Source organism: Vespa mandarinia, unplaced genomic scaffold, assembly GCF_050613455.1.
Source record: "Vespa mandarinia isolate Hongniang unplaced genomic scaffold, ASM5061345v1 scaffold_62, whole genome shotgun sequence".
In the NCBI taxonomy this organism is placed as follows: Eukaryota; Metazoa; Arthropoda; class Insecta; order Hymenoptera; family Vespidae; genus Vespa; species Vespa mandarinia.
Genome location: NW_028197196.1, coordinates 143,059 through 165,975, shown reverse-complemented (window position 1 = coordinate 165,975; position 22,917 = coordinate 143,059). Strand labels below are relative to the sequence as shown.

At 27.4% G+C, this 22,917-nt stretch overlaps 1 protein-coding gene, 2 long non-coding RNA genes and 1 pseudogene across 8 annotated transcripts in view; 2 read left to right on the top strand and 2 right to left on the bottom strand.

Moving 5' to 3' along the window:
• Nucleotides 1–22,917, top strand: part of LOC146872031 (fatty acyl-CoA reductase wat-like) — a 114,307-nt gene that overhangs the window by 55,722 nt on the left and 35,668 nt on the right. The gene's annotated exons all lie outside the window — the stretch shown is intronic.
• Nucleotides 1,622–11,544, bottom strand: LOC146872034 (uncharacterized). 5 transcript variants are annotated; one of them, XR_014983762.1, is made up of 6 exons: nucleotides 11,281–11,544; nucleotides 10,751–11,044; nucleotides 10,145–10,293; nucleotides 3,455–3,773; nucleotides 2,918–2,959; nucleotides 1,622–2,849 (listed from the first exon to the last, which is right to left on the bottom strand). It is a non-coding gene; the product is annotated as an uncharacterized LOC146872034 (long non-coding RNA). The 5 variants fall into 5 exon arrangements; XR_014983761.1 differs by having other exon boundaries at nucleotides 10,145–10,274; XR_014983759.1 differs by having other exon boundaries at nucleotides 10,145–10,242.
• Nucleotides 13,923–15,925, top strand: LOC118450132 (uncharacterized). 2 transcript variants are annotated; one of them, XR_004840584.2, is made up of 3 exons: nucleotides 13,923–14,090; nucleotides 14,479–14,694; nucleotides 14,765–15,925. It is a non-coding gene; the product is annotated as an uncharacterized LOC118450132 (long non-coding RNA). The 2 variants fall into 2 exon arrangements; XR_004840585.2 differs by having other exon boundaries at nucleotides 14,473–14,694.
• Nucleotides 19,055–19,963, bottom strand: LOC146872033 (histone-lysine N-methyltransferase SETMAR pseudogene; annotated as a pseudogene).

The following is a 22,917-nucleotide window of genomic DNA, read 5'->3' as shown; positions in this document are numbered from 1 at the left end:
GAACGAAGTTTATCTTCATAGCACTAAACTATTATACAAGTGAAAGAAGTATCCTTCTACTTTCAACTGTATAACTCACCATCTTTCTTTAATGTTGCTTTTTTTATGCATAATCGAAGGTCTGACGAAAGTAGTTCATGAATCATAACAAGGTAATAACTGACTTCAATTCTTAATACATTCAACGAAGGCATAAAAATTCGAAAAACGAGTGTCATTAGAAAGTGATTGTCAACGATAGAGAAATGGAGAAAGGAGCAAAACAACAAAGTTATATTTATTATTTTATATAAGATTGTAGAAGCGTTTAAATGTGATCGTTTAAGACATATACTCTTATGCTTAGGGGATACGAAAAATAAAGATTACAAACGAGATCATATCAGATAAAAACAATTCCCGACCATTGCTTGTTAACCTTCTGAAATGATTGATATTTCTTCCACCATAATTATTTATCATGCTATACTTTCTTTTTTATTCATTGCGAAGTGACAAAAATGCTTTTCAATTACCGTTTAATCGGATTTTAAATTATTTGTAAAATAAATCGACACGATCCCTCTTAGTGAGACGAGTGAAAGAGATTAGTGTACTTGAATCGTTTCGTTTGTCAAAATTTATTTGTAATAGATACAGATACATTTCATTTTATACTTATTTATAAAGAAACAATATTGATATGTAATAATTTATTTTATTTAATTAAAAGATGAGTAAGTATATTTAATTCTAGTGCAAGCTGATAACCTAACCACATATTTTTTATTACTTTGTTTATTTTTCGACGTTTAGCATAAAAATCTCTGTTAACAAAAAAAATGGCGATTATTTATAAACAACACTGTATTAGAGAATAATTGTCCTTGTCAAAAATGTGGACAGTTTAGTCGAGAAAAATAGATATGCGAATTTTTCCGGTTTTATGCGCGCCTGGAATTACTTATAGTAAATTTCTTCCGTATTTTTATATTAATTTTCGTGTACGTATCATAAAAAATCTTGAATAATATTAAATTCGTCAAGGTTTTAGCTTTGATCGAATGTAGAATATTGTTTCCAAATTTAATAATATTCTCTCTTCCGCATTTGCTTGCTTTTATTTTCTTCTTTGATCTTTATATTAAAAATATAAATAGTCATTAGTAAAAATATAAATATTTTATATCAAAGTATTACATTAATATTTAAAAAATTTTTTTATTACCAAATTATAATTGTAATAATTGTGATTTATAAATTTAATTGTTGTTTAAATTGTAATATATTAATTTAAATTTTTCATATTTATTTAAATTTTGATTATACAAAAATATTTAATATTTCAAAAATTATGAAAAATTTGTTACTATTTTAATTACCACGGACCATTTAAATTATCGGTTTAGCATTATCTCATTACAATTAGAGTGCAATCTTTTGCATCTATTTTTTTTTTATTTTGTTAAATTATGATAATAACTAAATAACTGAAAAATTATTTTGCATAACTGCATGTAACTTAAAAAGTTTTTTTATACTTTTTCCAATGTAAATTTGGAATTTGTTGAATTATCATACAGGAATATGACTAAATCTTTATAACATATTTTGTAATTATGAATTTTTAATGCAAATTTACATAAACTTAACTTAGTTTTGGAAGTATTTTCCGTTATGTACAATTAAAATTGACGAGCATTCATCAAAGTTATAAACGTTTTTGTCTTGTGCTCATGCAATTTTTAGATGTTACACGAAAGAAGGGCATTCTTGCACTGAATTATAAAGTCTAGTAGAAATTGGTAGCCCTTTCCCTCTACCTTTCAAAACTTTAATTATCATTGTACACAAGAAATAACGAACGAAAACTCTACATTTCAAAATTAAATTTCGACGTATTGGTTAAATGTTTGGAATTTGTCTATAATCGATAAGAATGTTAAAAATCAAAGTACTCGAAGAAAAATAAAGTGAAGTGATGAAAATTTTCTATTCCATCATTTCGCTATAAATTCATATTTTGTCGCTTCTGTCCCACGTCCACCACTACTCTATTAAATAAACATGTTACGTTAAGGAAATCAAATTTTACAAATTCTTATTTATGTGAACCTGACGCATTTATTTTATCTACGTTAATCTTGTGCATGTTATGACTAATGAACTTTCGCTGATGAATTTTTGCTCGAAAAAAAGGAACGACGTTATGCATTATTTAGTCTTTGTTATATCTTGCATGCTTTTTTTTGTTCTATTTTTTACTTATCGTCGTTAAATTCAATCACAAGGCATGGTATAGTATGAATAATAATCAGGTTCGATAAATTTCAAATCGACTCAAATATATAGGCAGATATTACCAATAAATATTTAGAAAAGAACAATGACGGATGATCGGCAGAAATTAAAGCTTATGTAATATATCTAATTTAGAATGACTTATTTCTTATATAGGTTGACTTTACACAGAAAACAAAGTAGTAAAATTACATAAATATATATATAGTAAATTATAAAGGTATATTTACATACATCGCATATTACTTATTGTTCAACGGTCATAAATGTCATTTAGTAATATTAAGCCTAACGGTATAGGTAATTTGTAATGAAAAACTGTGATTTATTCCTGCCTCCTTATCATATCGTTTCATCAAGATCTATCAAATACGATAAATAATTGGTTCGTATATAGAGGAAAGCGTCAATTATTATTTAATTATTTTATTTCCCTTTGCTTTCTTTCACAACTATACTTCTGTTACGATGATCCGAACGTTACAAATAGTTTCGAAACAATAGTCCATCAGATGATAGAAGCACACGAACGATAATAAGTCTCATTGCTTGATGCATTCAATGAAATTCTGAAAATTTTTAAACTATCAATAATATACGGTCAATGAAGTAAAAATCCAAGATAAAAAGTGCTTACCGTTGATCTCAATGGAATAGTAGAATATATATTTTCTTATAGCTAGAAAATGTGTTGGAAAATTAGTGTCCTAAATCTTTCATAGAAATAAAGATCTTTCATAACAGAAAAGAATAATTCACGATCTTTAGATATTTACTTGTAGCGACATTAAAAAGAATGGAGATTTCGTGTATAAATGTAGCTTTATGGATCATTGAGATATCGAGATTCAGCAAGCTACAATCGTACTTGATTGCGATTAGGTGATTTTTGAATGTTGATTGTTTTTTTCACAAAAAAAAAGAGGAAAATAACTAAAAAGTTGACAGAGTTGTAAATATTTTCTCTTTAACGTTCGTTATCATAAATAAGAGGAAAACAATTTTTTGCGACTTTTTGCACGTTAAACATATGTTAGATCAAAACTATATTTCTCAAGTTTCTTTATCTTATATATCAATTATGCTATTTAGTAGAAACAGATAATATGAAAGTTTTTTAAATGAAAAATGAAATAATAATTTATTAATCTCTTTAATAGATATAATAACTCACCGAATGTTCGATTAATTCTTTCGTACGTTATAGCATACGTTTCTCTTTCCTTGTACATATCAGAAGATAAATCCAAATGATGCCGGAACATTTTCTTAACAATATCTCTCCCAATAATTTCCCTATAAATTCTGTTTCGTCAAACATAAAAATATTTTGACATTCGTAGAATTTTTGAATTGGCGTGAACTTGTTAGAATTCCGACAGATTCCATATCTGAAGGAGCATACTCAGTTTTCGTAACATCTCTCAAAGAACTTTTCTCTATGGCTATTTTTTGTTCATCTTCTCTTATCATATTTACTTTTCCAAATCGATCTGCAAACATAAACATAAACGTAAACGTAAAAAATCTTCTCTATTTCTCTATCGTATTCATTGATTTTAATCATCTAAACGATAACGGAAAGAAGCTTCAAGTGTCTCTTGAAAAGAAGGCAATCGAACGATTATCATTCACATTTTTTATTCTAATGTGTTTGCTTTTTTTATTATAATATTCATGCGACGATACGATCATTATTGATTCCGATTATTAAAACATATTCATAGCATCAATTACGCTTCTTAATTACTCATCGAAAATATTTTAAAACAGTGTTTCATTATGATTGAAAATGATTGATGATCGGAGCTTTTAATTCGAGAGGAAAAAATAAGAAACAAAACCATATATACAAAGGTGCAACATCTTCGAATACATCTATTTCGAGTACATCTATTTATATATCACTATTTATATACCACTTATTTTAATTGCTTCATTACGGCATATATTTAATTAGTTTTTATCTGTTACAAGATAAGAAAAGTAATTTATTATTGTAAATTCACCGTTCACCTTACTTCATAATAATTCGATATAAATTGACACGATATGTCTTAACGAAGCGAATAAAAGTCAATGATGAGCTTTGTTTCGTTCGTCGAAATCTATATTAGGTGCATATGTTATTTTACACTTAATTATAAACTAATAAAACGATTGTTTTAGAGGGATGTGATCAATGTCGGACTCTTACCCCTATGTTGAATCACCAATTTATTTTCTTCAATATATAAATATACTGGGTTGTTCGGAAAGTAATTTCGTTTTTCCCCGACAAAGGATTTAAATGTGCTTTTTATTGCACCCTACTTCACACTTAAGCCGTATAATCATTAAAAATCAGAAAGCTGATATGGCAAGGCTTGTGTGTGAAAAAGTCCAATTGATTCTACGCAGTAGTTTTTGGTTGGTGCCCTTTTAAATATGGAGAGCAATAAGCAGTATTTTCGTCATATTTCACTTTTTTATTATAGAAAAGTTAAAAATGCTGTTCAAGCCAGAAAGAAATTAACCGATGTGTATGGAGAAGATGTGTCGACAGTACGCCAGTGCCAGAACTGGTTTGCAAAATTTCGATGTCGAAGATGCACTACGTTCTGGAAGGTCGGTTGAAGCAGATAAAGACACGATAAAGGCATTAGTTGATGCAAACCAGCGAATAACAATACGTGAGATTGGTAAGAGATTAAATTTATCAAATTCAACTGTTTATGATCACTTGAAAGACCTGAGTTTAACCTTGAAGCTCGATATATGGGTTCCCCATGTTCTCACGAAGAGAAATTTGTGTCGTCGTGTTAACGTCTGTGATTCGCTTCTAAAACGTCACGAAAATAATAACAATTTTTGAAGCGCATCATTACTGGAAACGAAAAATGGGTTGTATATAACAATGTCAAATGCAAGAGATCATGGAGCAAAAAAGATGAACCGGCTCAAAGCATTTCCAAAGCCAATATCCATAAAAAAATGGTGATACTGTCTGTTTGGTGGGATTTTAAAGGAATCATCTTTTTTGTGATTTTAACGGATAACACAACAATTAATTCGGAAGTCTACTGTTATCAGCTGAATGATGGACAACAGAAAAGGTGTAGCGTTTCACCAAGATAATGCGAGACCTCGTACAAGTTTGATCACTCACCAAAACCTTTTACAGCTTGAATGGGATACAATGCCACACCTATCATATTCTTCAGATCTGGCACTATTGGATTATTATTTGTTTCGCTCACTGCAAAATTTTTTACACGGTGAAACCTTCACTTCAAATGAGGAGGTCAAAAGCCAGCTCGATCAGTTTTTCTCATTATGCTACTACCAGAAAGATGGCAAAAGGTATTGGACTAGAATGGCCAATATATAATTTAATAAAATATTTGTTCATTATACGAAAATTGTCTTTTATCTTCACAAAAAAAAAAAACGAAATTTCTTTCCGAATAACCCATTATTCATAAGTGTAACAATTAATTCACAACAACATTCACAAATGAAACTACGAAATCACGGTCACTTATTTCTTATTAGTGAATTATACGTTGATTTCTAAACTGGCAATTATTCGTCTTTTACTTGTTATTTGTAAAAATAATAATAGAAGTAAAAAATCTATATGCTTTTTTAACTCTTTCTTAAAGGTAATAATAAAGAGCGATATGTTTCTTAAAGAATTCTCTTTCGTCGAACCGAATTTCTAGGCGTCACAAAATTGGAACGTTTTTCACCGATTATTTTGATACGGTCAAACTATTTCCTTTAATTTTAATATTATAGACGATAGACAACAATAAGAAGAATCGGAAATTCGTGGTCTGATGAATCGATGGTAAGGAAAATAGAAACATTGAAAAAAATAAAAATTATATGGATGAAAGATGCTAAAACATTTAAATTAGCTAATTTGTGTTAACCCAATAAAAAATACAGAGGAAAATAAATATATATGTGACATTTACAAACAAAACTAATGAAGTTTTGAAATTTAACTTTATTATATTTAATTTTCTAACTATTTTTATGTTTCAAAATAAATCATTCTACTACATAACCAAAGTGTATTTCAATTTTCTACATATCAAAAAAAGGAAAAATACATAAATGAATTAATTAGTCAGTCTTAATCTGTAAGAATTAGAATATCCTCATATTGACAACTTTTTCTAAAATATCTTCCTTGACATTTCTTCCTAAATTCAAAATTGCTTTCCTTCGTAATTTTTTACACGAATTTTGTTCTGCTGGTTTTTAGATAAATAATTAGAGAATCCTTTGCAATTAACAACTTAATATTAACATTAACATCGAGAAAGTTATTAAAAAGAAACTCGTTAATAATATCCTAAATTCTTTCAACTAGAATATTTCTTTAATTTTCTTTCGGTTCAAATGGGAAAAAAATATTTATTACAATAACTCCGGAATAAGCGTTAATTAATTGGTTTTCGTCTCGTACCTTCGTATAATTCATTAATCTTTTTAAGTATTTAAAATTTTCATATAATACTTTGTTTAAATTTTCGTAAAAGAATTTTATTAAATTTTTATAACGTATCTTATAATAATTTTTTTTTTAATGTATACCTATATAAATTTTTCATACGTTCAGAATTATTTTCCGTATTGCGAGAATTAAAACAGACCGATATAGCTATCAGTAAAATGTTGAATGTTAGAAGTAAAATTCTTTCCTTATTTTTATGTTAGTTACAAGAAATTGATCGAATGAAGCTCACTTTCGAACTGAAACATAAAATCAACCAAAAGCAATTAATCTTTTTCCCCGGCACAATTCAATACTCAAATCTTTCATTTCTTCGACAATTTTGCATTTTTGCGCATATTAACAGGCGATAAGAGGTTTCAATGCTTAATGCATCCTATAAAACCTTGAAAATTCGAAAAATAAGTATAATTTAAAAGTGTCTGTCAATGATAAATGAATAACGAAGGAAGAAGATCAGAAAAAAAGATATCTTTGTCATTTTTATACATGTTTGTAGAAACGTTTCAATGGCATCCTTTATGACATGTATTATATTCTTATCATTAGAAGATAGGAAGTACTTATGTATTACGAATGAGATTGTTTACATCGCGTATGAATTTCTTATGACTTAGAATCGTTAACTTTCTTGTCAGTTTGTTTTTCATTTTTTATTCGTCTTATTTACCATTTATTACCTATTATTTATAAAATTTCATTCAACTACAGAAAAATTACCACATAGGTCCGACATTTTGTGAATTTTCAATAAGCACGAAAGAAAGGGAATAAAAGAGATTGAATGTCAATGATGGCGAATAAAAATTGATTCTCATTTATTTTATTAAATAAAATATAGAGAAAACATAGACGATTATGACATGCGTACAGTGTACCATTTTGTATTCGTTTCTCTACCGTTCAATTCGTTTGAACCTCTAGCTTTTCGATATTTTGACGATAGTGCTTATCACATAGGTGAAATCAAATAGATTATATGTTAGTAGGATCGAATCTAACTGCATAATTTCGATTGTTCCACAAATATTTCAATAATAAAAAATAATACTTTTAAATCGTGAACTTTCAGAAACCGAGGAACTTATCGATTATAATAAATGTTAATAAACATAGAAAGTAAGCGCAGAAAAAAGTTTAACTGGCCGATATTTCGTCGTCCTAACGCTACAATATCAAATAGGTTTTTTTTTCTCGGCATCAATATCTTTCAATTTGTCTTATGATGAAATGTAATTGCAAATGGAAATATTTTCATTGGATCTAAAAGATAATCTAATTCGAGTAAGCACGTAATGATTTAATTTTTTCTATAAATCTTTATTTGAGAGCAAAATTTGACGCTATCTTCGATTATTAATGCATTATGAATGCATTGTTAGGCGTATCTGGAAGTATTATGTTCACTTATCGATTCATTGCAATGACAAGTTCGTATTATTTCGTAACAAGGAACATTTATTATTTTATTCTACAAAGATTACGTTATATTACAACAAGCACCAAAATTAATATTCTAATTCGAATGAAGGTCCGCTGTCACCTATTTTTATGATATTTTCATTAACTGATTTTGTATTCGGTCATATTATCGCAAGTATTCTAAAATGTATTTTTAATTAAAAATTATTTTTCATTTTAATAAATTTTTAATCAATATATCTGTAAAGTTGGTATAAACGTGCAAACGACACTTCAAGATAAACGTATTGCGGTATAATCTCGAATAATTCGTCAAGTTATTTCTCGTTCATATAATTCATCAAATCTATCAACTTATCTGCATCCATTGGTGCATCCATCATGAAATTTCTCATCGATCGGATTGTTGAGATTGATTGATGGCTGAGATTGAAGCTGTGGATTGAAAAACAAAATTCTGAAATATTATTAGAAAATTCTGAAATATTATTGAGAACATTTGGTAGGTTTAAATGTTATATTGAAAAATTATGATTGTGATATATATATGATATATATGCAAAGTATCCGAATGAATCTGTTAGAAAGTAATAATCTCTTTTACTTTTAATGATAAAAGAATATGTCGAATAAACGAATCGTTTGATTCGAAGGGCATACATTGCAATTTGAGAATGTATTTTTCTCAAGATCGTTCTAAAATCAAGAGATTTTATAATGTTCGACGTTTTTTTTGCATAGCACATATTCCGCCACCGCAACATAATAGCTAAGGTAAATCGGACGAGTTATGATACTATGACCTATAGATGAATTTGAGTGAAAACAAAATTACATAATTTGAGCAATTTATGGAAGTAATGAAATCACAATGATGTAAAAATTAATGTTAAAAATTTATAACAAAAGTAAAATATTATTTATCGATTATTTTTCGAAATGTTCGATATGTTACGAAAACAGATTGATAACATCCAGGATGATTCGATGAAGGAATCTTCGTTGATATTCCCGTACAATAGTTAGAGCAGTTTCATTAATAAAATCATAAATAAAATATGTATTGGCATATTAATGATTTAAAAACTTACGCGGTATATTGATATACCATATACATTATGATTACTGATTTCAACAGAATTAATTTCTATTAATCTCTAATTAATTACATTAATCTCTTCAATGATCTCAAGTAATAAACATAGCATTTGTAAAGAGATTAGATAACTACCGTCAATCTATTAATATAATATAAATTATATAAAACGAAAACTAGTTCGTTGTTGTTTCCCGTTATTGTTATATGTTTATAAAGAAGCATTTTTGAGCCTATATTTACGTGACATTTTTCTTTTATTTGAATTCGTAGAATAAACTGGCATCGTCATGTGGAAAAAAGTGAGGACATTATATACACGAACATATTGTTTTTGTTTATTTCTGTTCATTTCGTTCTCTGGAATGAAATGGACCAATCACTTTCTAATAACGAAATCTTCTATTATACAGTATTCATACAGTAATCGGTGATCGTAATAACCATCATAAATATCTTTCTATAATTGTAATTAATCGTTACTATGTGGTCATATGAATATAAAACTAAAAAAGCAAAGAAATCTGACTGAAAAGTATATAGAAGATAATCCGATTTTTGATATTGATCCTTTTAAAAGGCAATGGAAATTTAACGCGTTAGCGGACGAATAAAAATCGTAGAAAAGTAAAGATAAAGAAAGGATCAAAATCAATGTGTATGATGAAAACGTTTTTAAAATTGCTCGAAATTCCCTGGATTCGATAATTTTCTTTTTCACGTAATCAAATAGCCATTGATTTAAAGACTCCTGGTAATCAATCATCATAATTTTTCTGGATTTCTTGTCCAGCATTTGTCTGAACAACAATATGGACATAAGTTTTCGATTCGAATACCTTTATATGTCATTGTATTCTGGGTTTCTCTTTTGGCCAGGCATCGTGCGGTGTCATTTTCTCAGGATCATCGTATTCCATTTGGTTAAGCGAGTAAACTGCAATGTATACCGGTTCCGGATATAATATCCTGGGCAGATTTTATTGTTCTGTTTGATGCCACTAATCATTATTTCTCCGTTTCGTAAAATTTAAACAAAATTTTCTTCGAAATTAACTAAGAAACATTTCGATTACCAATTGAAAATACCAATTGAATATTAGATTTTGTTTAATTTCGTACTAAGAGTTATATTATTTACTCGTACATTGTCCCATATTTATTATTAATGAACTTTTTAATTCTAATTATCGAAAACCAGCAAACTTGTGTGATAGCACGAATTCTTACCAAAAGATAATTAGTCTTAATTCAAAAAATCATTCAAGGCTGTGCAAAATTTACCGAGACCCAATATTATTGATAACTCTAGTATCTATCTATGATTGATACCGTCAGTGATAACAAAAGCGTTAATCGATTCGTCATCTATCAGTTTATAATCCTTTTTTCTTATTATTTCCCGAAATTATTTGATTATTTGCACATAAAGAATTTATTTTTACCTGTTCGTATCATAACTTTCTTCTTTGCCTTCCATTTTCAGTTTTTGTTTTCTTCCGTCATTTCACTTGTCGTTGTCGCTGACAAGGTACATGTCTCTTTCATTTCTTACACCATCCGATCCTTTTATGAATTTATCTTGGAATCTTTTGATCGTTTGATCACCTACTGGAATGCTATCACCTGTTATTTGTGTTATATCGTTGGCAAATTGTCTTCAAAATCATAACAAGATCTACAAGTTCAATAATTTTCTTCCTCAGATCTCTCTCGTTTGATGTGACCTCTCTTTGACCCTTAACACGTGAAACATAACAGAATGAAACTTCTTCATTAGCGTCAACTTATATGAGTTTATTTTCATTTCATAAATAAAACAATTATTTTTTTTTTCCATAATTCACATACATTTAAGTTCCTAATCAAATATTCTAATGTGCGTTAGACGATTGAAGACAAAATAAGACACACGATACGCACGTTTTTTTGTATCCATTACCTCACCTTTTGATTTTCCGGATCGTTAGCTTACCTTTGAATTTCAACCATCAGATCTTCAATTCCATATTCAGAAATAGTTTTCTGATGAAATTTCCAAAATAGAAAATCATTCCTGTTAAATTGATCCCGTTCTTCGCGAGATATCATCTTTGACTATTTTGTAAATGATTCCTGCACGTGTCTTTTCTTTCTGCTGATTTAACTCGCGAAATTAATGTGTATTTTGTTACTTATGTGACAAAAATATTGATCCAATAATCTGTCACGAATATTGAAGAAGGAAATGATAACTTTATATACATCGATTAAAAAAATAAATCATATAATTAAAAAGATAAGAAAACAATATTTATAAGAACGCAGAAATACGTGGTTGAATATATTCGTACGATTACTCACGCCTAATATCATTACACTCACAGATGTCACTCGCATACGGCGCGTTAATAAAAAGATATTTAAATAATAGCCAAGTTTTTAACGCTTCCAGTTTTGTTAGCACGAATTTTTGTTTTATCAATAACTAGTGGTCACGATAATTGGTTTCAATGACCACTAATGGCTTAATGTGCGCTTTCTAATTACCGAAAGGCTTACAAGAGGAGCAATTAGAATTCCGAAATCATATAGTCACAATCAAGAATGGTTGTATATCGTCGATTTTCGATATCTCAATAAAATAATTTAAATTTGAAAAAGAAATCGACAAAAGCTATCAATTGTTCGAGGTCTCAAGAATGCAATAAACTTATCAAAGGAAACGCGTAAATTGAAGGTACCATCTTTATCCTATATCTGTTTTAATGACTTGTCAAGATATTTTAATGAAATGTCTGATTTTATTAAACGTTCATTATTTTTGAGGTAGAAAAGTTTTGTCCTTGCTTCAACAGCTTATTGTTTTCATATTTTGATCGAGAAATTTTATGATTTATCGATAAGTTGATTAATTTGATGGAGTACATAATCGAAAAACACTTCTACGATATTAAACTGCGGTACGTTTATTTTTCCGAGTATCGAACGTCTATATTAGTTTCACATTCATTTATAAAGAATATTAATTGAATAGATTTTATGTATCGGTTGATAAGATATAGAATTTTTGGATTTTAGATTACTTTGAATATATTTACTTATTTACGAAATCAATTGCTGAAAATCTTGTAAATATGCATGTTGACTCAATAACATAATAACAAATATTTCAATATTTCGTCCAGAAATAGGTCGTTTAAGATAATAACGTAAGCCTTGTAGAACAAGACAACAAATATTCTACATTTAATTAGTGTAATATTTCTAGTAATATCAACGGATCGAGAATTTATTTGAGAATGAGTATGGACTAATAGGAATTACAGTTGTTCTAATGAGATTAATGCGAATTCAATATTGTTATGTATATCGTAATGTATAAAATATTCTCTTAAAGGAGACTCATTTACATATGTGCAATAAATAGAACGATTTGCCGAAAACTGGATTCTCTCTTCCATTCTTAGTCACGAATAAGATGTAACTCATTTCTTAAAAATTAAACATGATTCGATAGATTTATTGGAAAATTTTTCATTTAATACTTAAGAAAATATATACGTATTAAGGAAACGCAACGAAATATTAATTTGAAAATAATAAATAAAATTGAATATTGCTGAATTATAATATAAATATATCTAATCCCGATACATACTGTTAATAATTTCTCGGTCAATAGTTTTCCTATAAATCCTCTTTCACTGTGAGTATTTCAAAAATACTCTGACATAGAACTTTCGAATTGGCGAGGGCGTGTGAACGTTCTCGACAAATAATTCCAAGTCCATAACGTAATATTTCGTTTACTTGACATCTCTCGAAACATTTTTACCTTTCCAATCGATTTGTAAATCTAAACGTAAATATGAACTTAAAGATCCTTATTATTTCTCTATCGTACTAGTTCTTTTTACTTTTCGAGTTCTTTCAACCATTCTTAAGAATTAGATTAATATTTCAAACAGATTTAGAATTATAAAACTTCAGATATTTGAAAAATAATTATAAACTACTACTTTTTATTTGCTAAACTTTACATATAGGCAAAGCATTCTTTCTTTATTTTGTACTATTCTTATTCTTATTTAAGAAAGATGTACTACTACGTTAACCGCTCTCAGATTTGTATTTTTAAAAAGATATCGATATCAAAGATTACTTAATAAAACGTACTTTGAAGATAAAATTGATAATTATTTTTAAAAATCAAGATCAATGAAGAGAGCGTCTATAGATTATAAAGCCTATAAGTTACCAAATTGGACTGAAAAAAGTTTTTTGTCCAAATAAAAATATAAGATATAAACCCAAAATATAAAAATATATATAATCATAAATATCACAAATATAAAAATTATAGAAATAACAACATAAAATTATTTTTTTAATTTATTTATTTATTTTTTATATATATCATTCAACTACGATCTCGAAAATATCCCTTTATATTGTGCGTAAGTACGACAGAAATTATCGATCGGGTACATAAATGTGATTAATACAAAGTGTCAATAAATCAGGAAGTTCTACTTCTAAAGATTGTAAAAAATTATAAAATCGGATTATGAAAAGCAAATATGAATCGAACATCCCGCGAAAATTAGAATAATACAAGAGCGCCACCATGGTAAGAGTACGAGTTACTACAGCAATATCGCTTAAGTCAGTTGTTTTATTTTTTCTGCTAAGTAGAAAGGCTTAAACAGAATGAAGAAAATAATCTAAAAGGCAGCAATATATTATCACATTATTATAAATGTTGTAAGGATTCAAGCAAATAATAATCATAAATTTATCCAGGTTTATATTTTTCTAACCTCTTAAGTTTTATATCTATTGATTATTATAGAATCTATGCATGAACTATAATATATATTAATTAATAAGTAAAGTAGTTTGTGTTATAAAATATAAATTGAAATTAGAATCACTAAATACAATTTTTAAATACTTTTTCAAAATGAAGAACAAGTCAACACGTCATAAAGACAGAGATACATTTCAGATATTATTCAAAAATAAATGTGATTTTCCATAATATTATATGTTATTTAATATTGTTTTCTATTTTTTAATTATATTTTTATTTATAATATTTTTTAATTTTATATTTTATATTATAATTCAAATGATTTTCTAAAAGAGTCAACAGAATAGATATTAATGTCTTTCATTGTATAAGTTACAGACGTCAGGTCAAGGATGAAATCAAAACCTATTTTCATGAAATGAAAAATGGCTTCAAAAATGAGATCTCCTGAATCTAAGAGAGAGTTATTGGAATTTAAAAAGACAAATAAAAGAATTTGTTATATCAATTGTTTAGTAAGAAGTGTTATGTCATTGATTCATTTTTAGAATATTTAGACAAGCGAGATATTCTATTTCTACAGCTAATATTGGAGTAAGTATTTTAAATGACATACTAAATATATCTATTTTAATTATATTTGCACAACAATTTTATGTTTTAGATAAATAGCGACAAATCTATGAAAGGATTTTTATCAATTTTTACAAGGTATAATGGATATTTTGATTAAAAAATATAAAAGAAATAGAATACACATTCATGACTTGCCAACTAATTCAAATATCTGTGGCGATATTAATTCTAAAATGTAAAAACTCTTCTTTTACTCGATCCAATCATTTTATATTAATAGTATTGGTACAGAAAGTTCTGTCTTCATTGTCAAAATTAATTAAGAGTTACTCCGATACTTTCTACGTCTATTGACAAGGTCACCATAAATGCGGTAAAGTGGTACGACAATAAGGCCGTTCATTTGATGAGCACGTTTTGCGAAGTTGAACCAGTAGACATAGTGAAAAGGTGGGACAAAAAAATAAACAGAACGATCGATGTATAACGATCAAATATAGTGAAAACATACAACTAACACGTGGGTGGAGTAGATTTGGTTGATTCGTTGATAGCGTTGTATCGAATTTAAGAATATATAAGAATAAAAATTCGATCAAAAAAGTGGTACCATTGCATTATGTTTTACCTCTTAGATTTTACGGTGGTCAATGCTTGGCTCTTATATAAGCGAGATTGCTCATCGCATTCTGTAGGCCCCGGTCGTCAGTATAGTTTATTGAAATTTAAAACTGACATTGCATCTTGTTTATATCAGGAACACAAAGGAACCCAGTAAAAATGGGGGAGTCCTACTTCAAATGAGGTATATAAAAAATTGCAAAATAAACGAAGAAAAAGACCAAATATAACGCTACCTGTAGAAGACGTGCGAAAAGATGAAGTGGTACATTGGCCAATTTTTTCGGATAACAGAGGACGTTGCAGTATGTAAGACCGGATGTAAAGGAGTTCCGAAAATTAAATGTTCCAAATGTAATATTTATTTATGTTTAACGCCAAGTGCCAACTGTTGTGTGGAATTCCACGCTTAAGCTTTCAAACACAAAATTGCGAACATTATAGGCCGTTGTGACCTGAAAGTCACATAGTGAATATACTGCAATAAAATTGTTTAAACAGAAATTTTTTTTTTCATTTGCATATATAGGTTTATAATTGCTGATTTTTCTTTCCCCCAATTTTTTTGGATTTATAACAAAAATTCGGCCCACCGAGGGTTAATTCACTGAAATTTTTTTATTTTATATCAAGTTAATGACTTTTTATAATATATATTGTTCTAATTTGTTTTTCGACTCGCAATTACTTTTATAACCGATTGCTTATAATAAATTCCTTATCTTAATATAATTATATCGTTTCAATTCGTCATTTTTATAAATATTTAAAAATTGTATATACGTTTTTATATTATAGTATTTTATATTTTTTTTTCTATATCATTTGATCATATATATATTTTACATTATTAGTATTTTAGACTTATAATAAATTGTTCGATATATTAATTTCTATATTCAAGTTAAAGCATTGGAATCGAATAAATGTTTAATGATAAACGATAAATAATAATGAAAGTGTTGTATCTTTGTAGATATGTGCCAGATAATTTCTTTTGAATTAGCTTATTGCTAATCATAAATAAACATCCTTTCTGTATTCTTTATTTTTCACGTAACATTGCCATTATTTTCTTAATATAATTTTAAGTAAAATATACGGTTCTTACAGCTTGTTTTGTAGCTATAATAAATATGATGAAAGTATTGGTAGAAAATGAAATAGTTTACAACGATCAAACCAGAATATGCTAATTACATAAGAACGATTTTAGTAAATTATTTTTATTTTACGATAATTTATTTTTTAAGTTAATAGATTCTTACGGTTTTTGATTTATTATTTTATAAGATTAGTTAATTTCTATAATCGTTATTGTATATAAAATAGAAAATTCATATTTATTTATATTCGTTATGAATTATAATATTTACATAATTAGTTTGAAAAACTAATAACAAATCTTAATTATTTAATTTTTTTTAACATTTTCAATTACTTAATATTCTTAATAAGGAAACTGTATATTATGTTTTTTATATTAATTTAAAGCAAATAATGTGTTTTACATAGCAAGTGTACTTTGTACATTATTACACGTAATTATATGTCATTATAGATTAATAATATTTTATTTAGGTTTACTATTATAGGATAAAAGTTTTTTTTAATATTTTTAAGTAATTTTAAATCAAATCTGATCTCAGGAAAAGACTGTGTCAAGTTTGCATCAGCATTGTATAATATGAAAGTTGATTAATCCCTGATATACTTACATATGAGACCTGACACGACACTAACGCATGTTTACTCAACATCATAATGTTTTATGGCAAACTATTGTAAAGATTCGATGTTAAACTCTGAATTTTAATTTAAAAGTAAATAGAAATAAACTTTTTAAACTTTTATGTATTCGTATCAAATGTTAAAACATTTAATACGTGAAATAGCAATTATGACTTATATATTTTTTAATATTTCTAGTATATATATATATATATATATATATATATATATATATATATATAATTTTAATACATAAATAATTAATATTGACCGTTTAGTATATATATATATTTTATACATATATATTAATAATTATTATTTTATATATTATATAATATTCTGCTTATTCAATATTCTTCATTATTATCTGATATCCTTCTTTTGAAAAGTTCTAATACTGCAAAACAATTAGATTGAAAATTATCTTAATTATGATTGAAGACGTAAATAATATATTGTCTTAGAACATCAATGGTCAATCTTTTTTAGTAAGTAAAAGTGAAATGTTATACTAACTTATGCGATAATTTTGTCAGATTCTTAATATAAATATTAAAAGACTATCCTCAGTTATTAACGAACGTTCAATTTGTTAATTTCAATATAATCACATAGGTTTGAAGGGAATAAATACAAAGAATTCTGAAAAATTAACTCTTCACAATATCACGTAATTTTTAAATTTCATTTTTATATATCTACTTTTTAACAAATTTGATTTTATCTTTATATCCAAAATTGTTATTGTGTCTTAAATATACATTATGATTGGTATAGTATGATATGTAATTATATGTAATTATATTAACTAAATTATGATATGTAATTATATTAACATAAATAAGATTAAGATTTTTTTTTATATAATTTTTATATAAATAGTAAATATTGCGCCTGAAAGAAGGCTTCACTTTGTACTTTTGTAAGACCTGTACTTTCAAGAGGAATCGATCAGTAAAAAATGTTAATTGTTTTATAAGCCAGTAAGCATATTATAGCAGCATAAGAATGTTTCTTATTCAACTTCGAGCTAATAATTACATTAATGTAAAAAATTAATTTCAAAATTTTTATGATATTTAATGTAGAATTTATTTATAAAATATAAAAAGGCAAAAAAGAATGCAACAAATAATGTCAAAAGGAAAAAGAAGATGAAACTTTCAATCTTACTGAAAGTTCTATTGAGTTAGATAATATCACTCTAAATAAAATTGATAATTCGTCTCGAACATATTCTCTAGGTTTACTTTGACTAATACACATTCGCTCAATCTCGGAAGATCAACTAAAACTTCCCCATCTTAGATTGAGAAAGATGGGGGACAGAAAGTGTTATTTTTATGACTAAAATAACGTCACTCTTCTACCAAAAGTCCAGGTATTTTTCTCAGAGCAAGTTCAGGATTACTGACTAACTTTCACAAGTAATCGGATAAACTCTTTATTTTATGAACTTTTTATATACATTTATAAATATAACAAAAAAAATATATATATTGAATTTATTATTATTATTTATTATTTGTATTTCTTATTTTACGCATAAAAGTTTTGAAAAGTTTTGAAAAAACTTAATATTATATATCTCTTATTAAATTAACGAGTCTTTTTGCATTTAGTTACAATTCTATTTCCTCCTATTAATTACTTTTTATACGTTTAGAGATCGATATGATGGTAGTACCGATAAAAGTAGACGAAGAAATAAGAAATGACTGCTGCAAAAATCGTCTCGAGAATTGGTACATCAATCGAATAAGTGCTAATTGATACGCAATTCCGACTTCTTTCAATTTATTTATATTCATAAATACTTTTCTTTAATTGACATAAGAACTTTTTATTTTTATCATGTCATCCCTTTTTTAAATGCCAAATAATTATAAGTATGATATTAGCAATATAATCAATAATTTTTGTTATATTCATACACCTTAAAATAGATGGATCTTTCAGTACTTAGTTATAGACTTCGGAAAATTATATGAGGTATATAGTTAAGTATTCCACGGACTAACACCGCTTATAAATGTGTTAGTATTTTGCCACTAAGAATATGTTGTAGCGATCGGAATGAAAGGAAATGCGAGGATGTGATATCGGGCGAGTATGGTGGGTGAGGCACTACCTCCCACCCCAATACATTAATTTTTACCAAGGTTCGTCTTGCACAGTGTGGTCTTGCATTGTCGTGTTGCAGAATAACGCTTTTTCTGTTGACAATCGTCGGATACTTTTTGATTAAAGATTGGTTCACTCGATCCAATTGTTCACAATAAAGATCTGCAATAACAGTTTGTCCAGGTTTTGGCACTTCAAAATGAACACTTCCGCGTATACTCCACCAAACACACAGAAGCGCCTTTTTGGTATGTAAACTCGGCTTCGCAATACTTCGTGGTGATTCATTTGAAGAGAGCCACTGCCTTTTGCGTTTTGAATTATCATATAGGACCCATTTTTCGTCTCCAGTGATCAAGCGATCAAAAAACGGTTCTGTATGCTGCCGTTGAAGCAATATGTTGCATGTGATGAATCAGTTGGCTTTGTTCTTTTCGGATAGATTATGGGGGATCCAAACACCTACTCTGCTTATTTTTCCAATTTGCTGCAAATGTTCTTAGATGGTCGACCAAGGTTGATTAAGGGTGTTTGAGAGTTCTTCGATTATCTGACATGGATTTGCTCCCACTTCTGCCCTTAGCATATCGTCTAATGTTGATGATCTTCCTGATCGATAGGAGTCAGAGAGATTAAAATTATCGGATCTGAACTTAGATAACCATCTTTGGCATTTACGAACGTCTAATGCACTTGGATAAACATCGCAAATGTTTTTGGTCGCAACTGTTGCGTTACTCAACAAGCATTACTTGCGAAACTCAAAAAGCATACAATGCCGGATATGCTCTTCTGGTATCTGGCTGGCCATTTCACCCCAAATTGCAAAAAAAAGTCTAATATTTAATTATTTATTAGAAGTGAACAAGTCACAATAACCTTAAAATGTCTTTGACACGACTTCAAAGTACACAATGAGCTGACAAATGACAATCAAATATCGATATGCACAGAAACGACATTACTTTCCGGTCCATCTAATATATATATATATATATATATATATATATATATATATATATAATATCTCGAATGGATTATGGGAGGTGATAAACGAAAATATGTTTCTCTGTGAACAAAGTGATAAATCTTTATTTGTTAATTAATGCTTAGTTCTGATTAGCCTTACCTGTGAACAAAGAAATGACGATTAACGTTTATTATTCACACTATTAAATTTTATTTCTATTATCTTATGTATCTTCTTCTAGCTCTCATGTTACTTTTCTCTTCTATGTTACATTTCATATTGCCCGTTTCTCTTTCAAATCTTAACGACTCGATTTGTTGGTCACAAAAGAAATTGTAAATAATAAAGGACAATGGAAGGGCGGGCTATGAGACGCGTGGCAAATCTACCTGAAGAAAGTATACTTTCTTTACATTTATATATATATTATTGTCTACTCCTACAATTTTAATTGTTCCCATGAAATAGTAACTGAAAGAAATATTAATTTTTTTTTTCTTTTTTTTATCGTGTAACTTAAAGAAATAAGAAAAATGACGAAGAAGTGAAAATATATTTTTATGAAACAATTCAAAAATGGAATCATAACATATTATTGCAATTCTAAAATATGAATAAGAAAAATTGTTATATTTCTTTAATTGCTCATTGATTATTTTTAAAATATATAAAGAAGCAAAATATTTTTATATTGGAGCATAAGACACGTAAGTTATATCTATTTATTGGATTTTTTTAAAAGAGTTCTTAAAGGTATTTTTGTCAACAAAACATTTCAGATAATATGTCAGAGAAAATATAATATGCATCCATGGGCCTTTGTTAAATAATTCTAATAACTGTAGCGATATTAATTCTAAAATGTAAAAATAGTTTTAGATTTGTTAAACTTAGATGTCACTTTTACCTGACATCTAATCATGTTATATTAACAATTTTGCTATCGAAAGTTTTTTTTAATCATTTACAAAATTAACAAGTACTGTCATTTTACAGTACTGTTATTTTACATGATACTGTTATTTAATATAAATATTATCAATCATTATATTCGATATACAAATTTATTGTTTTCAGAGAAATATAATAGTTTTTAAATGTATCATCAATACAGAAATAATTATTAAATGGAACAATGAAATAAAATATTTTTTTAATATAATATCTCATCGTCAGTTGATAAAAAAAATATCCATGATTGAAGAATCATCTGCGTTTTTGCGTCAATTGGTAAAGAAAATAATTTCTGTGACAAAGAAAACAAATGTGTAATGAAATTTCTTGATAAAAGATAACAAAAGCGTTATAAAAAAGTAAGAAAGCAAATAAAAATAAAAGATCAGACAACGTGAGAGATAAAAACAAAATTATAAGGAAGCGTTCTAAGAAAGATCGATTATATAAAATTTTATAAAATATATATAAATTATAATGTTAATCATAAGTAAGAAAATATATTAAAATTATAAATCATTCTGTATTAGATTAAAATTTATATTTTATGGTTGTTCGAATAAAATGCAAAATTAGGTAAGAATTGAGAGTCACTGTTCCGTTTCTCGCAAGTACTCGGTTGATCTGCTATTCCTATATAATAAATTTCCAAAAATACAAGTATCGAAGTTCCCTGGTGCGTTACTCCGGAGCCACAAGCAGAGAATTTGTTTCAGTAAATCTCAAATTTGCTCTGAGTTTTGTAAGTTCCCCTAGAGACCTTTTTAGGCAGAAAATGCCCCATAGCTTTTTTAATTGCTATAAATATAAACATTCTTGCTATCTTTCTCGATTCCTAAGATGGGATGCCTTCGTCGGCTGACCTTTTCCGAGATTGGGCGAGAATGTTATATTATTGGGTCCAAAGTAAAGTTTTTCAATGTGTTCGAGTCGAATTTTAAACTCATCTTGTGGGTGAAATTCGTATCTGACTCAATAGGGATTTCAACGAAGAAACTTCTTTTGTCGATTATTTGTTTCTCTTATTCGTGTTTTTTTTTTTTTATTTTTATAAATAAATTCTTGCATATATTAAATATCATAAAAACTTTTTAATTAATTTATTAAATTAACTTCATGATTGTCAGCTCGATTTTGAATAAAAAACATTTTGTAATATTTATTTGCATTAGAAATTATTTAAAGTTACTTACCGATAGAATATTTTATTGGAATATCTAGGATGAATATATCTGTAAACGTTGTCAATGAAGATAGTATTCTAAATTCATATATTGTCAATAGTGATAATCGTAAAATGAAATGAAAAAATAAGGAAACTATTGAAAAAGAAAAGAAAATTATTAGAAATTTTTCTAATAAATGTAGAACACTCAATGAAATTTTTAGAATAGTAAATAAAATCATTGACAGATATTGAGACCGAAAAACTTTAAAAAGTAATCCATGAAACGAACGTAAACGTAAAATAAATGAGTACACTGGTCAATAAATAATTCAAGAAATAAAACAAAATCGGAAGATATGTGCGGTAAACATCACTACTAAACTTAAAAATAATCTTAATAATTAATGTGTGCAATAGTACAGTGTGTAATTTTTTACGAACTGCAAGATACCATGGCAGAGTAGTCCGTAGAAAATATTTCGTAAATGAAGTTAATAGAAAGAAATGATTAGAATTTGCGAAAGAGTATGTCAATGTTCCTATGGAGTATGAGAATCGTGTTATATTTATTAACCCTTAATGCTCCGTTAGTTCCGCTATGGAAACATTTGTTCCCTAACTCCAAAGGCTCCGCTGCTGAGCCAAATGTTTTTAGCATGTGATTACGCTTAAG